General features: G+C 35.2%; 1 pseudogene across 1 annotated transcript in view; it reads right to left on the bottom strand.

Moving 5' to 3' along the window:
* Positions 1-12,840, bottom strand: part of LOC307057538 (coiled-coil domain-containing protein 150-like) — a 197,149-nt pseudogene that overhangs the window by 101,753 nt on the left and 82,556 nt on the right. The gene's annotated exons all lie outside the window — the stretch shown is intronic.

Raw genomic sequence — 12,840 nt, forward strand, 5'->3', positions numbered from 1 at the left:
TTCTAGATGTTACTACTTTTCTTCATTGTTGTATAAATCTGAAATTTCCTTATGATTTAATTTGTGGCCTTCACTTACCGAATCCCGGTGAAGAAAATTTGGTGACTCATCATTTTTTAATGGTCTTGAGGCAAGAATGTCTATTTTACCTTCCAGTCTTCCCTCCATGGTTTTAATGGCATTCAAAAGAGTCTTTAGAGAGATCCCAGAGTCTCCAATCTCCTGAGAAGACCTCACAGAAGTCACGGTAGGTGCAAAGGTCACATGGTGTGTAGGGTTTGGCCTAACACTGGGCAAAACAACTGATGAACTTCGTTCCTTTACATTGTTGACACGGGGCCTATGGCTTTAAAGTAATTTTGAAGATGCAGGCCTCTCTGGAGACTTCCTCCTTCTTGGAAGCATCAGCAATTTAAAAAGACAAAATCAACTAAACCTAGAATTATTTTTCAGTGAGTGCCCCCTTTACTATGAGAAACAGCACAACGTTCTAAATGAAGCTGGGATGGAAAATATACTTTAAAATGTGTTCCTTTGCTTTCAGAATGAAGAAATACTAGTGTAAAGTATGTCCTCATGAAGAAACAAAGCATATCTAATGAGGTCCCCTTTGCCAGTATAGTCAGATTGTTAGAACCCATTTGAAGACACATTCTAGTTGCTTGGTTACCAAGGGTATACATACACAAACGTTATAGTTAAAGAAGTTACACATGCTTACACTGTTAAAAATTAAAAATAAATAATGTGATAAATTTGTAAATCATTGTTAATAGTCTCAATAGTCTCAGTCTCAATAGCCACCATGCTAACAAGTAAGCACCTTCACTACTAATACCTCTTTCTAGTGCGCTATTGCAAGTATATCTTGTTGGCAATGAGTTCTGCGTCCGCCTGTAATTAAAAACCCAAAGATACTTGTTCCTCACCTCTGCCAAAAGTTTTAAGGTTCAAATTAAAAAAACACTTCCTCTATGATAGAGATTCTCGAGGCTTTCATCATGATGATGTTCCCTATGCATGCTCACAATACAATCTATTTTGTTTCTGAAAGGCATAACCTTCTATTCTATAATAAAGTCTGCCGAGTACATTCCTAATCCTGCAATTAGAGCATGCAAGTTCAATGTCCCAATACTGCTTCAGGCATCTTTATGAACTCTTCTGTGGTTGAGTGGAACCTTGTACATCGAGGGTGTTTAAAATATTTTTGATAAATTGAGTCAAGTGAGAGAATATTCATCTTTCTGGGATCATACGGTGAGGTGGGGAGAAAGTCACCAATTTCTTAAAAGCTAATTAAAACAACATAGAAGCAATCTGTTTTATAGCTATTAATCACACCTGAGCATATTTGCCCTCTAGTGCCTTATTCAACTTGCGTAGATGGTCGTTCTGTGAACTGGTTTCAGAAAAAGAATGTAGTTGTTCTTCTAGCTGCTTAACTTTTATCTAGAGGAAAAACAGAAGAATAAAAAAACAAGTCTCATTAACGAAATATATATATATATATATATAAATATACGTATATATACATATATATATATGTGTGTGTATATATATATATATATATACACACATAAATATATATATACACACGCACACACTCCAAAACAGAAAAAAAAAGATGTCACAAGTTTTGCAGAAAAAAATCACAGAAAATCCTTAAACCTTGTAAAAAGCGATCCTGTTTTTCTAATGACGCTACTTCTACTAAAATAGCTATTTCAACAAATAAAATAGGCTATAGCCTTATACATGTACTGAGATAATTCATTTGGTTTATAGCGTTTATGGAAAGTGCAAATTAACATGACTCATGAATATAACAGTGAGACTTTGTGGGTAAAATATTTCAATTTTAAAGAAATTGTGGTATCTAGTATTCAAAACCCTTTCTGAGTACGGATAATTAGAATTGTCAATATGTAAGGAGACAAGAGTCTTGTGTTTACCCACAGAGAATTACGAAAGTTGAATTAACAGAATTCTTATAGGCTGAATTATATTTGAAAACTAACTCATAAAGCTGACTACTCACATCTTTCACTTTAAAGAAAAGATGATTTGGGGGAATAAAATCATTAATATTTACTCACAAATCTCCAAATTGTGTGTTTTTCTACATTTTCTTCCTCTTATTCCCAACCCTCTCAATACAAATCGACAATTAACATTACTGAGCTTATCTCTGAATCAGAAAAAAATTCATCCAAAATTTTAAATTTAAATCAACTTTTTCCTCTCTCAGTATCTTTTCTTGTTTCCCACCTCTGAAGGGCAAACGCCTCTTGGTTGTAGCCACTGATTGTTTTCAAGCACTGTTAAAATTTGAGTGCTAATACTTCGTTTTTTTTAGAAAGGCTACATGAAAACACATTTTGTCTTAGGAAATCTCTCTTGTTCCATCAGCAGAATCCTTTTTCTCATCTTTGCCTGTTTCTGGTGCTCTTTTCCACAGTGTACAGTATAAAACATGTTCCATGGCTCCCCCTTAAGTGTATTCACTTAACGTTCAGAATTAGAATGGCTGCCTCTAAAGAGAGGTATTGATGCAACACTTATTCTCATTTTAAACGTAAGCAAACTGCTGTTAACCTTAGAACTCAGTGGAAAATACTGATGAACACTCAAGAATTTTCGATTTGCCTCCCTTCAAACAAAACACAGAATATCCTTATTCCACAATATTTCTCAGGTAACTGACGCTACCCCCAGCCTCAGAGTACTCAATAAAATGCCCTGAAACTTGTCAGAAGGCATGTTCTCATCTATAAAGCACTTTACATTTTATACTGGGTTTCTTTTCTGGAAGAATTTCTAATTCAGGACACTGAAATGGGGAAGAACACAGAAGCAAATAAATCCTGCTGCCCTCAGAGATCTGATGTTTCTGTGTCATTAAAATCCAAGTAGCTTCCACAGCTAGCTTACCAGGCAGTCTCGGAAATACCAGTATTTAGGTCAAGGTCATATCCTCCTACTGTTTCAAATGATCTAAATATATATAGATACATATTTTTAAAAATTGAGGTAGAGTTGATTTATAATATTATGTAAGTTTCAACTATACAACATAGGGATTCACAATTTTTAAAGATTATACTCCATTTATAGTTATTATAAAATATCGGCTATATTCCATGTAATGTACAATATATCCTTGTAGCTTATTTTATACACAGTAGTCTGTACTTCTTAATCTCCTACCCTAATATTGCCCCTTACATATATTTTCTAATATAAAACTATAAAAACATAACACTATAGAAACTGTGACACACCTAAGAAATGGATGAAAAGGAACTTTTTGTGTGTGTGTGTGTGGTACGTGGGCCTCTCACTGTTGTGGCCTCTCCCGTTGCGGAGCACAGGCTCCGGACACGCAAGCTCAGCGGCCATGGCTCACGGGCCCAGCCGCTCCGCGGCATGTGGGATCTTCCCGGACCGGGGCACGAACCCGCGTCCCCTGCATCGGCAGGCGGACTCTCAACCACTGTGACGCCAGGGAAGCCCTTCACCATTTTTTTAACCTGCATTCATCTGTGTATGCACACATGCACGTAGCTCTATGTAATTTGACCCCATGCACATATTCCTGTGATCACGACAATCAAGATACAGAACTGCTCCACTGCCGCAAAGAACTCACTTGTGCTACTTCTCTGTGTTCACACCCTCCCCCAAACTCATCCCAGGTCCCCTGGCAACCAGTAATTTGTTCTCTATCGCTACTGCTTTTGTCATTTCAAGAATGTTATTTTAAACATTTAAAAATAATTAATTTTAGTATAATACATTCACATTTTTTAAAACAGCCTTACTGAGATATAGTTGAAATACAATAAGCTATGTATATTTAAAGTGTACAATTTTGATATATGTATAAACCATAATCATGATAATGAACACTTCCATTATCCCAAAAGTTCCCTTATGCCTTTTTGTAATTTCCCCCACTTCTATCTCTCCCTGTTCCTACACATCCACCCAAGGCTACCACTGACCTCTTTTCTGTCACAATCAATTCACTTTTATTTCCTAGAATTTTATATAAATGAAATCATATTTGATGTACTCATTTTTGAATGATTTTCCACTCAGCACAATTATTGTGAGATTCACTCACTCTTCTTTATATATCAATACTTCTTCCTTTCTGTTGCTGAAGAGTGTTCTGCTGAACACTGGAGTTGTTCCAGTTTTAAGCTGTTACAAGTAGAGTTGCTCTGGGCAGTTGTATACAGATCTTCGTGTAGATATATGCTTTCATTTATCTTTGGTGAATGCATAGGAGTGGAATGCCTGGGTTGTATGGTCGTAGTATGTCTCACTTTTAAAGAAACTACCAAACTATTTTCCAGAGTGGCTGAGTGATTTTACATTCCCTTCAGCAATGTATGAGAGTTCCTCCACATCCTCACTAACACTTGGGGTAATCAGTTTTTCAATCTTAGACATTCTAATAGTGTGTGGTAGTACCTCACTGCAGTTTTAATTTGCATTTCCCTAATGACTGATGTTTAACATCTTTTCAGGTGCTTATTTATCATCCGTATATCTTTTTTGGTGAAACGTGTGTTCACCAAATAAATAAAATACTTTGCGCCTTTTTTTTTTCAGATTGTTTTTCCTTCTTAGTGAGTTTTGAGAGTTTTTAATAAACTGTGGAGACAAGACCTTTATCAGATATGTGATTTGCAAATGTTTTCTTCCCCCAGCCTGTAGCTTGTCATTTTCTTAACAATGTCTTTGAAGAGCATACGTTGTCAATGTTACATTTTTTCCTTTATGGATCATGCTTTTGATGTCAAATCTAAGAAATCTTAGTGTAATCCAAGATCACAATGGTTTCATCCTATGTTTCAGAAGTTTTACAGTCTTAAGTTTTACCTTTAGGGCTTTCATCCATTTTGAGTTAATTTTTATATATGGTAAGAGGTGTGGATCAAAGGTATTTTGTTTTTTTGTTTCTGCATATGATACCCAATTGCTTTAGCACATTTGTTGAAAAGACCATCCTTTCTCTACTTTTACTTCTGTTGAAAATAAAATGTTCATAAATTTTTTCTGGATGGGTAGCACATTCACATTACTCTTAAGGTACAAAAGGATAAAGTGAAAAATCTCCCAGCCACCCAGTTTCCTTCCTCGAAAATAATGTTGCCAATTTATTACGATTCATTTTAGAGAGACTCTATTCAAAAGTGAATACATATGTATACTTCATCGCCCCAACCCTTTTGCACACAAATAGTAAAATACTCTGTATACTCTTCTGAACCTTGACTGTTTTAACCTAATAATAGATATGTTATGATTAAGATAAATATATCTTCAAACAGTATTCCAAACTATGGATATACCATGATTTATTTAGCCAGCCTCTTACTGATGGAATTTTGGTTGTTTCTAGTCTTTTGCTAATAACAAACAATACTTCAGAAAGTAACCTTGTAAACATGTCTTATGTACAAGCTAGTGTATCTGTAGGAAAAAGTACAACTGTGGGTGTAAGGTGATAAACAAAGCCAAATTGTCCTCCACAGGAAAAGGGCACTCCAAACAGCAGCAAAGAAGAATGCCTTTTCCCCACATCTTCCTCAAATTATACTTCCTTATAACTTTTAACCTGTAACGTTAAAAATACTTTAACGTCTTCTGTAAGGGTTCAAGAATACTACAAAAGATGCTAACTTATAAGGTTTTGAAAACCTATTGGATTTTGTTCTAGAAAAGCACATTAGGAAGAATATAGTTTTTATAATTTTACCAGTGCTTATAAATTATTTATAAAAATGAAAAGGCCACTAGCAAAAGTGCTTACAGAAAGGGTCTAAATTGTAGTTAACTCTAGAAGACAAGCTACAGTACTTTCTATTTTTAAATACCAAACAAAGATGGATGCTCTAGTAAGTTTTCTTTGGGAAGTATTTTCCAGTGTTCAAGTTCTCAGGGCTTCTATTTATGTATTTCTACTTGAAAATCAGGCTTTACCCATTTTACTGTAAATGTTAAGACTATTAGCATTAATTTTTAAAGTGAAAATTAGATTAAAAATCTCAATGGTTACTCTTAAGCCAAATATGACATTTCTGTGTCCAAATCAAAAACTAAGTATGCAATAGCCAGAATGATGGTTTTGATCTACATCATCAGTTTTTGCTGTTTGTGAAGAAGTTCTTTCCTTGTTGTTACTCACACCTCCAAACGTTATCTTTCTAGATGTTACTACTTTTCTTCATTGTTGTATAAATCTGAAATTTCCTTATGATTTAATTTGTGGCCTTCACTTACCGAATCCCGGTGAAGAAAATTTGGTGACTCATCATTTTTTAATGGTCTTGAGGCAAGAATGTCTATTTTACCTTCCAGTCTTCCCTCCATGGTTTTAATGGCATTCAAAAGAGTCTTTAGAGAGATCCCAGAGTCTCCAATCTCCTGAGAAGACCTCACAGAAGTCACGGTAGGTGCAAAGGTCACATGGTGTGTAGGGTTTGGCCTAACACTGGGCAAAACAACTGATGAACTTCGTTCCTTTACATTGTTGACACGGGGCCTATGGCTTTAAAGTAATTTTGAAGATGCAGGCCTCTCTGGAGACTTCCTCCTTCTTGGAAGCATCAGCAATTTAAAAAGACAAAATCAACTAAACCTAGAATTATTTTTCAGTGAGTGCCCCCTTTACTATGAGAAACAGCACAACGTTCTAAATGAAGCTGGGATGGAAAATATACTTTAAAATGTGTTCCTTTGCTTTCAGAATGAAGAAATACTAGTGTAAAGTATGTCCTCATGAAGAAACAAAGCATATCTAATGAGGTCCCCTTTGCCAGTATAGTCAGATTGTTAGAACCCATTTGAAGACACATTCTAGTTGCTTGGTTACCAAGGGTATACATACACAAACGTTATAGTTAAAGAAGTTACACATGCTTACACTGTTAAAAATTAAAAATAAATAATGTGATAAATTTGTAAATCATTGTTAATAGTCTCAATAGTCTCAGTCTCAATAGCCACCATGCTAACAAGTAAGCACCTTCACTACTAATACCTCTTTCTAGTGCGCTATTGCAAGTATATCTTGTTGGCAATGAGTTCTGCGTCCGCCTGTAATTAAAAACCCAAAGATACTTGTTCCTCACCTCTGCCAAAAGTTTTAAGGTTCAAATTAAAAAAACACTTCCTCTATGATAGAGATTCTCGAGGCTTTCATCATGATGATGTTCCCTATGCATGCTCACAATACAATCTATTTTGTTTCTGAAAGGCATAACCTTCTATTCTATAATAAAGTCTGCCGAGTACATTCCTAATCCTGCAATTAGAGCATGCAAGTTCAATGTCCCAATACTGCTTCAGGCATCTTTATGAACTCTTCTGTGGTTGAGTGGAACCTTGTACATCGAGGGTGTTTAAAATATTTTTGATAAATTGAGTCAAGTGAGAGAATATTCATCTTTCTGGGATCATACGGTGAGGTGGGGAGAAAGTCACCAATTTCTTAAAAGCTAATTAAAACAACATAGAAGCAATCTGTTTTATAGCTATTAATCACACCTGAGCATATTTGCCCTCTAGTGCCTTATTCAACTTGCGTAGATGGTCGTTCTGTGAACTGGTTTCAGAAAAAGAATGTAGTTGTTCTTCTAGCTGCTTAACTTTTATCTAGAGGAAAAACAGAAGAATAAAAAAACAAGTCTCATTAACGAAATATATATATATATATATAAATATACGTATATATACATATATATATATGTGTGTATATATATATATATATATATACACACATAAATATATATATACACACGCACACACTCCAAAACAGAAAAAAAAAGATGTCACAAGTTTTGCAGAAAAAAATCACAGAAAATCCTTAAACCTTGTAAAAAGCGATCCTGTTTTTCTAATGACGCTACTTCTACTAAAATAGCTATTTCAACAAATAAAATAGGCTATAGCCTTATACATGTACTGAGATAATTCATTTGGTTTATAGCGTTTATGGAAAGTGCAAATTAACATGACTCATGAATATAACAGTGAGACTTTGTGGGTAAAATATTTCAATTTTAAAGAAATTGTGGTATCTAGTATTCAAAACCCTTTCTGAGTACGGATAATTAGAATTGTCAATATGTAAGGAGACAAGAGTCTTGTGTTTACCCACAGAGAATTACGAAAGTTGAATTAACAGAATTCTTATAGGCTGAATTATATTTGAAAACTAACTCATAAAGCTGACTACTCACATCTTTCACTTTAAAGAAAAGATGATTTGGGGGAATAAAATCGTTAATATTTACTCACAAATCTCCAAATTGTGTGTTTTTCTACATTTTCTTCCTCTTATTCCCAACCCTCTCAATACAAATCGACAATTAACATTACTGAGCTTATCTCTGAATCAGAAAAAAATTCATCCAAAATTTTAAATTTAAATCAACTTTTTCCTCTCTCAGTATCTTTTCTTGTTTCCCACCTCTGAAGGGCAAACGCCTCTTGGTTGTAGCCACTGATTGTTTTCAAGCACTGTTAAAATTTGAGTGCTAATACTTCGTTTTTTTTAGAAAGGCTACATGAAAACACATTTTGTCTTAGGAAATCTCTCTTGTTCCATCAGCAGAATCCTTTTTCTCATCTTTGCCTGTTTCTGGTGCTCTTTTCCACAGTGTACAGTATAAAACATGTTCCATGGCTCCCCCTTAAGTGTATTCACTTAAGGTTCAGAATTAGAATGGCTGCCTCTAAAGAGAGGTATTGATGCAACACTTATTCTCATTTTAAACGTAAGCAAACTGCTGTTAACCTTAGAACTCAGTGGAAAATACTGATGAACACTCAAGAATTTTCGATTTGCCTCCCTTCAAACAAAACACAGAATATCCTTATTCCACAATATTTCTCAGGTAACTGACGCTACCCCCAGCCTCAGAGTACTCAATAAAATGCCCTGAAACTTGTCAGAAGGCATGTTCTCATCTATAAAGCACTTTACATTTTATACTGGGTTTCTTTTCTGGAAGAATTTCTAATTCAGGACACTGAAATGGGGAAGAACACAGAAGCAAATAAATCCTGCTGCCCTCAGAGATCTGATGTTTCTGTGTCATTAAAATCCAAGTAGCTTCCACAGCTAGCTTACCAGGCAGTCTCGGAAATACCAGTATTTAGGTCAAGGTCATATCCTCCTACTGTTTCAAATGATCTAAATATATATAGATACATATTTTTAAAAATTGAGGTAGAGTTGATTTATAATATTATGTAAGTTTCAACTATACAACATAGGGATTCACAATTTTTAAAGATTATACTCCATTTATAGTTATTATAAAATATCGGCTATATTCCATGTAATGTACAATATATCCTTGTAGCTTATTTTATACACAGTAGTCTGTACTTCTTAATCTCCTACCCTAATATTGCCCCTTACATATATTTTCTAATATAAAACTATAAAAACATAACACTATAGAAACTGTGAGACACCTAAGAAATGGATGAAAAGGAACTTTTTGTGTGTGTGTGTGTGGTACGTGGGCCTCTCACTGTTGTGGCCTCTCCCGTTGCGGAGCACAGGCTCCGGACACGCAAGCTCAGCGGCCATGGCTCACGGGCCCAGCCGCTCCGCGGCATGTGGGATCTTCCCGGACCGGGGCACGAACCCGCGTCCCCTGCATCGGCAGGCGGACTCTCAACCACTGTGACGCCAGGGAAGCCCTTCACCATTTTTTTAACCTGCATTCATCTGTGTATGCACACATGCACGTAGCTCTATGTAATTTGACCCCATGCACATATTCCTGTGATCACGACAATCAAGATACAGAACTGCTCCACTGCCGCAAAGAACTCACTTGTGCTACTTCTCTGTGTTCACACCCTCCCCCAAACTCATCCCAGGTCCCCTGGCAACCAGTAATTTGTTCTCTATCGCTACTGCTTTTGTCATTTCAAGAATGTTATTTTAAACATTTAAAAATAATTAATTTTAGTATAATACATTCACATTTTTTAAAACAGCCTTACTGAGATATAGTTGAAATACAATAAGCTATGTATATTTAAAGTGTACAATTTTGATATATGTATAAACCATAATCATGATAATGAACACTTCCATTATCCCAAAAGTTCCCTTATGCCTTTTTGTAATTTCCCCCACTTCTATCTCTCCCTGTTCCTACACATCCACCCAAGGCTACCACTGACCTCTTTTCTGTCACAATCAATTCACTTTTATTTCCTAGAATTTTATATAAATGAAATCATATTTGATGTACTCATTTTTGAATGATTTTCCACTCAGCACAATTATTGTGAGATTCACTCACTCTTCTTTATATATCAATACTTCTTCCTTTCTGTTGCTGAAGAGTGTTCTGCTGAACACTGGAGTTGTTCCAGTTTTAAGCTGTTACAAGTAGAGTTGCTCTGGGCAGTTGTATACAGATCTTCGTGTAGATATATGCTTTCATTTATCTTTGGTGAATGCATAGGAGTGGAATGCCTGGGTTGTATGGTCGTAGTATGTCTCACTTTTAAAGAAACTACCAAACTATTTTCCAGAGTGGCTGAGTGATTTTACATTCCCTTCAGCAATGTATGAGAGTTCCTCCACATCCTCACTAACACTTGGGGTAATCAGTTTTTCAATCTTAGACATTCTAATAGTGTGTGGTAGTACCTCACTGCAGTTTTAATTTGCATTTCCCTAATGACTGATGTTTAACATCTTTTCAGGTGCTTATTTATCATCCGTATATCTTTTTTGGTGAAACGTGTGTTCACCAAATAAATAAAATACTTTGCGCCTTTTTTTTTTCAGATTGTTTTTCCTTCTTAGTGAGTTTTGAGAGTTTTTAATAAACTGTGGAGACAAGACCTTTATCAGATATGTGATTTGCAAATGTTTTCTTCCCCCAGCCTGTAGCTTGTCATTTTCTTAACAATGTCTTTGAAGAGCATACGTTGTCAATGTTACATTTTTTCCTTTATGGATCATGCTTTTGATGTCAAATCTAAGAAATCTTAGTGTAATCCAAGATCACAATGGTTTCATCCTATGTTTCAGAAGTTTTACAGTCTTAAGTTTTACCTTTAGGGCTTTCATCCATTTTGAGTTAATTTTTATATATGGTAAGAGGTGTGGATCAAAGGTATTTTGTTTTTTTGTTTCTGCATATGATACCCAATTGCTTTAGCACATTTGTTGAAAAGACCATCCTTTCTCTACTTTTACTTCTGTTGAAAATAAAATGTTCATAAATTTTTTCTGGATGGGTAGCACATTCACATTACTCTTAAGGTACAAAAGGATAAAGTGAAAAATCTCCCAGCCACCCAGTTTCCTTCCTCGAAAATAATGTTGCCAATTTATTACGATTCATTTTAGAGAGACTCTATTCAAAAGTGAATACATATGTATACTTCATCGCCCCAACCCTTTTGCACACAAATAGTAAAATACTCTGTATACTCTTCTGAACCTTGACTGTTTTAACCTAATAATAGATATGTTATGATTAAGATAAATATATCTTCAAACAGTATTCCAAACTATGGATATACCATGATTTATTTAGCCAGCCTCTTACTGATGGAATTTTGGTTGTTTCTAGTCTTTTGCTAATAACAAACAATACTTCAGAAAGTAACCTTGTAAACATGTCTTATGTACAAGCTAGTGTATCTGTAGGAAAAAGTACAACTGTGGGTGTAAGGTGATAAACAAAGCCAAATTGTCCTCCACAGGAAAAGGGCACTCCAAACAGCAGCAAAGAAGAATGCCTTTTCCCCACATCTTCCTCAAATTATACTTCCTTATAACTTTTAACCTGTAACGTTAAAAATACTTTAACGTCTTCTGTAAGGGTTCAAGAATACTACAAAAGATGCTAACTTATAAGGTTTTGAAAACCTATTGGATTTTGTTCTAGAAAAGCACATTAGGAAGAATATAGTTTTTATAATTTTACCAGTGCTTATAAATTATTTATAAAAATGAAAAGGCCACTAGCAAAAGTGCTTACAGAAAGGGTCTAAATTGTAGTTAACTCTAGAAGACAAGCTACAGTACTTTCTATTTTTAAATACCAAACAAAGATGGATGCTCTAGTAAGTTTTCTTTGGGAAGTATTTTCCAGTGTTCAAGTTCTCAGGGCTTCTATTTATGTATTTCTACTTGAAAATCAGGCTTTACCCATTTTACTGTAAATGTTAAGACTATTAGCATTAATTTTTAAAGTGAAAATTAGATTAAAAATCTCAATGGTTACTCTTAAGCCAAATATGACATTTCTGTGTCCAAATCAAAAACTAAGTATGCAATAGCCAGAATGATGGTTTTGATCTACATCATCAGTTTTTGCTGTTTGTGAAGAAGTTCTTTCCTTGTTGTTACTCACACCTCCAAACGTTATCTTTCTAGATGTTACTACTTTTCTTCATTGTTGTATAAATCTGAAATTTCCTTATGATTTAATTTGTGGCCTTCACTTACCGAATCCCGGTGAAGAAAATTTGGTGACTCATCATTTTTTAATGGTCTTGAGGCAAGAATGTCTATTTTACCTTCCAGTCTTCCCTCCATGGTTTTAATGGCATTCAAAAGAGTCTTTAGAGAGATCCCAGAGTCTCCAATCTCCTGAGAAGACCTCACAGAAGTCACGGTAGGTGCAAAGGTCACATGGTGTGTAGGGTTTGGCCTAACACTGGGCAAAACAACTGATGAACTTCGTTCCTTTACATTGTTGACACGGGGCCTATGGCTTTAAAGTAATTTTGAAGATGCAGGCCTCTCTGGAGACTTCCTCCTTCTTGGAAGCA

This window comes from Hyperoodon ampullatus (assembly GCF_949752795.1).
Source record: "Hyperoodon ampullatus genome assembly, chromosome: 8".
NCBI classification, from domain to species: domain Eukaryota; kingdom Metazoa; phylum Chordata; class Mammalia; order Artiodactyla; family Ziphiidae; genus Hyperoodon; species Hyperoodon ampullatus.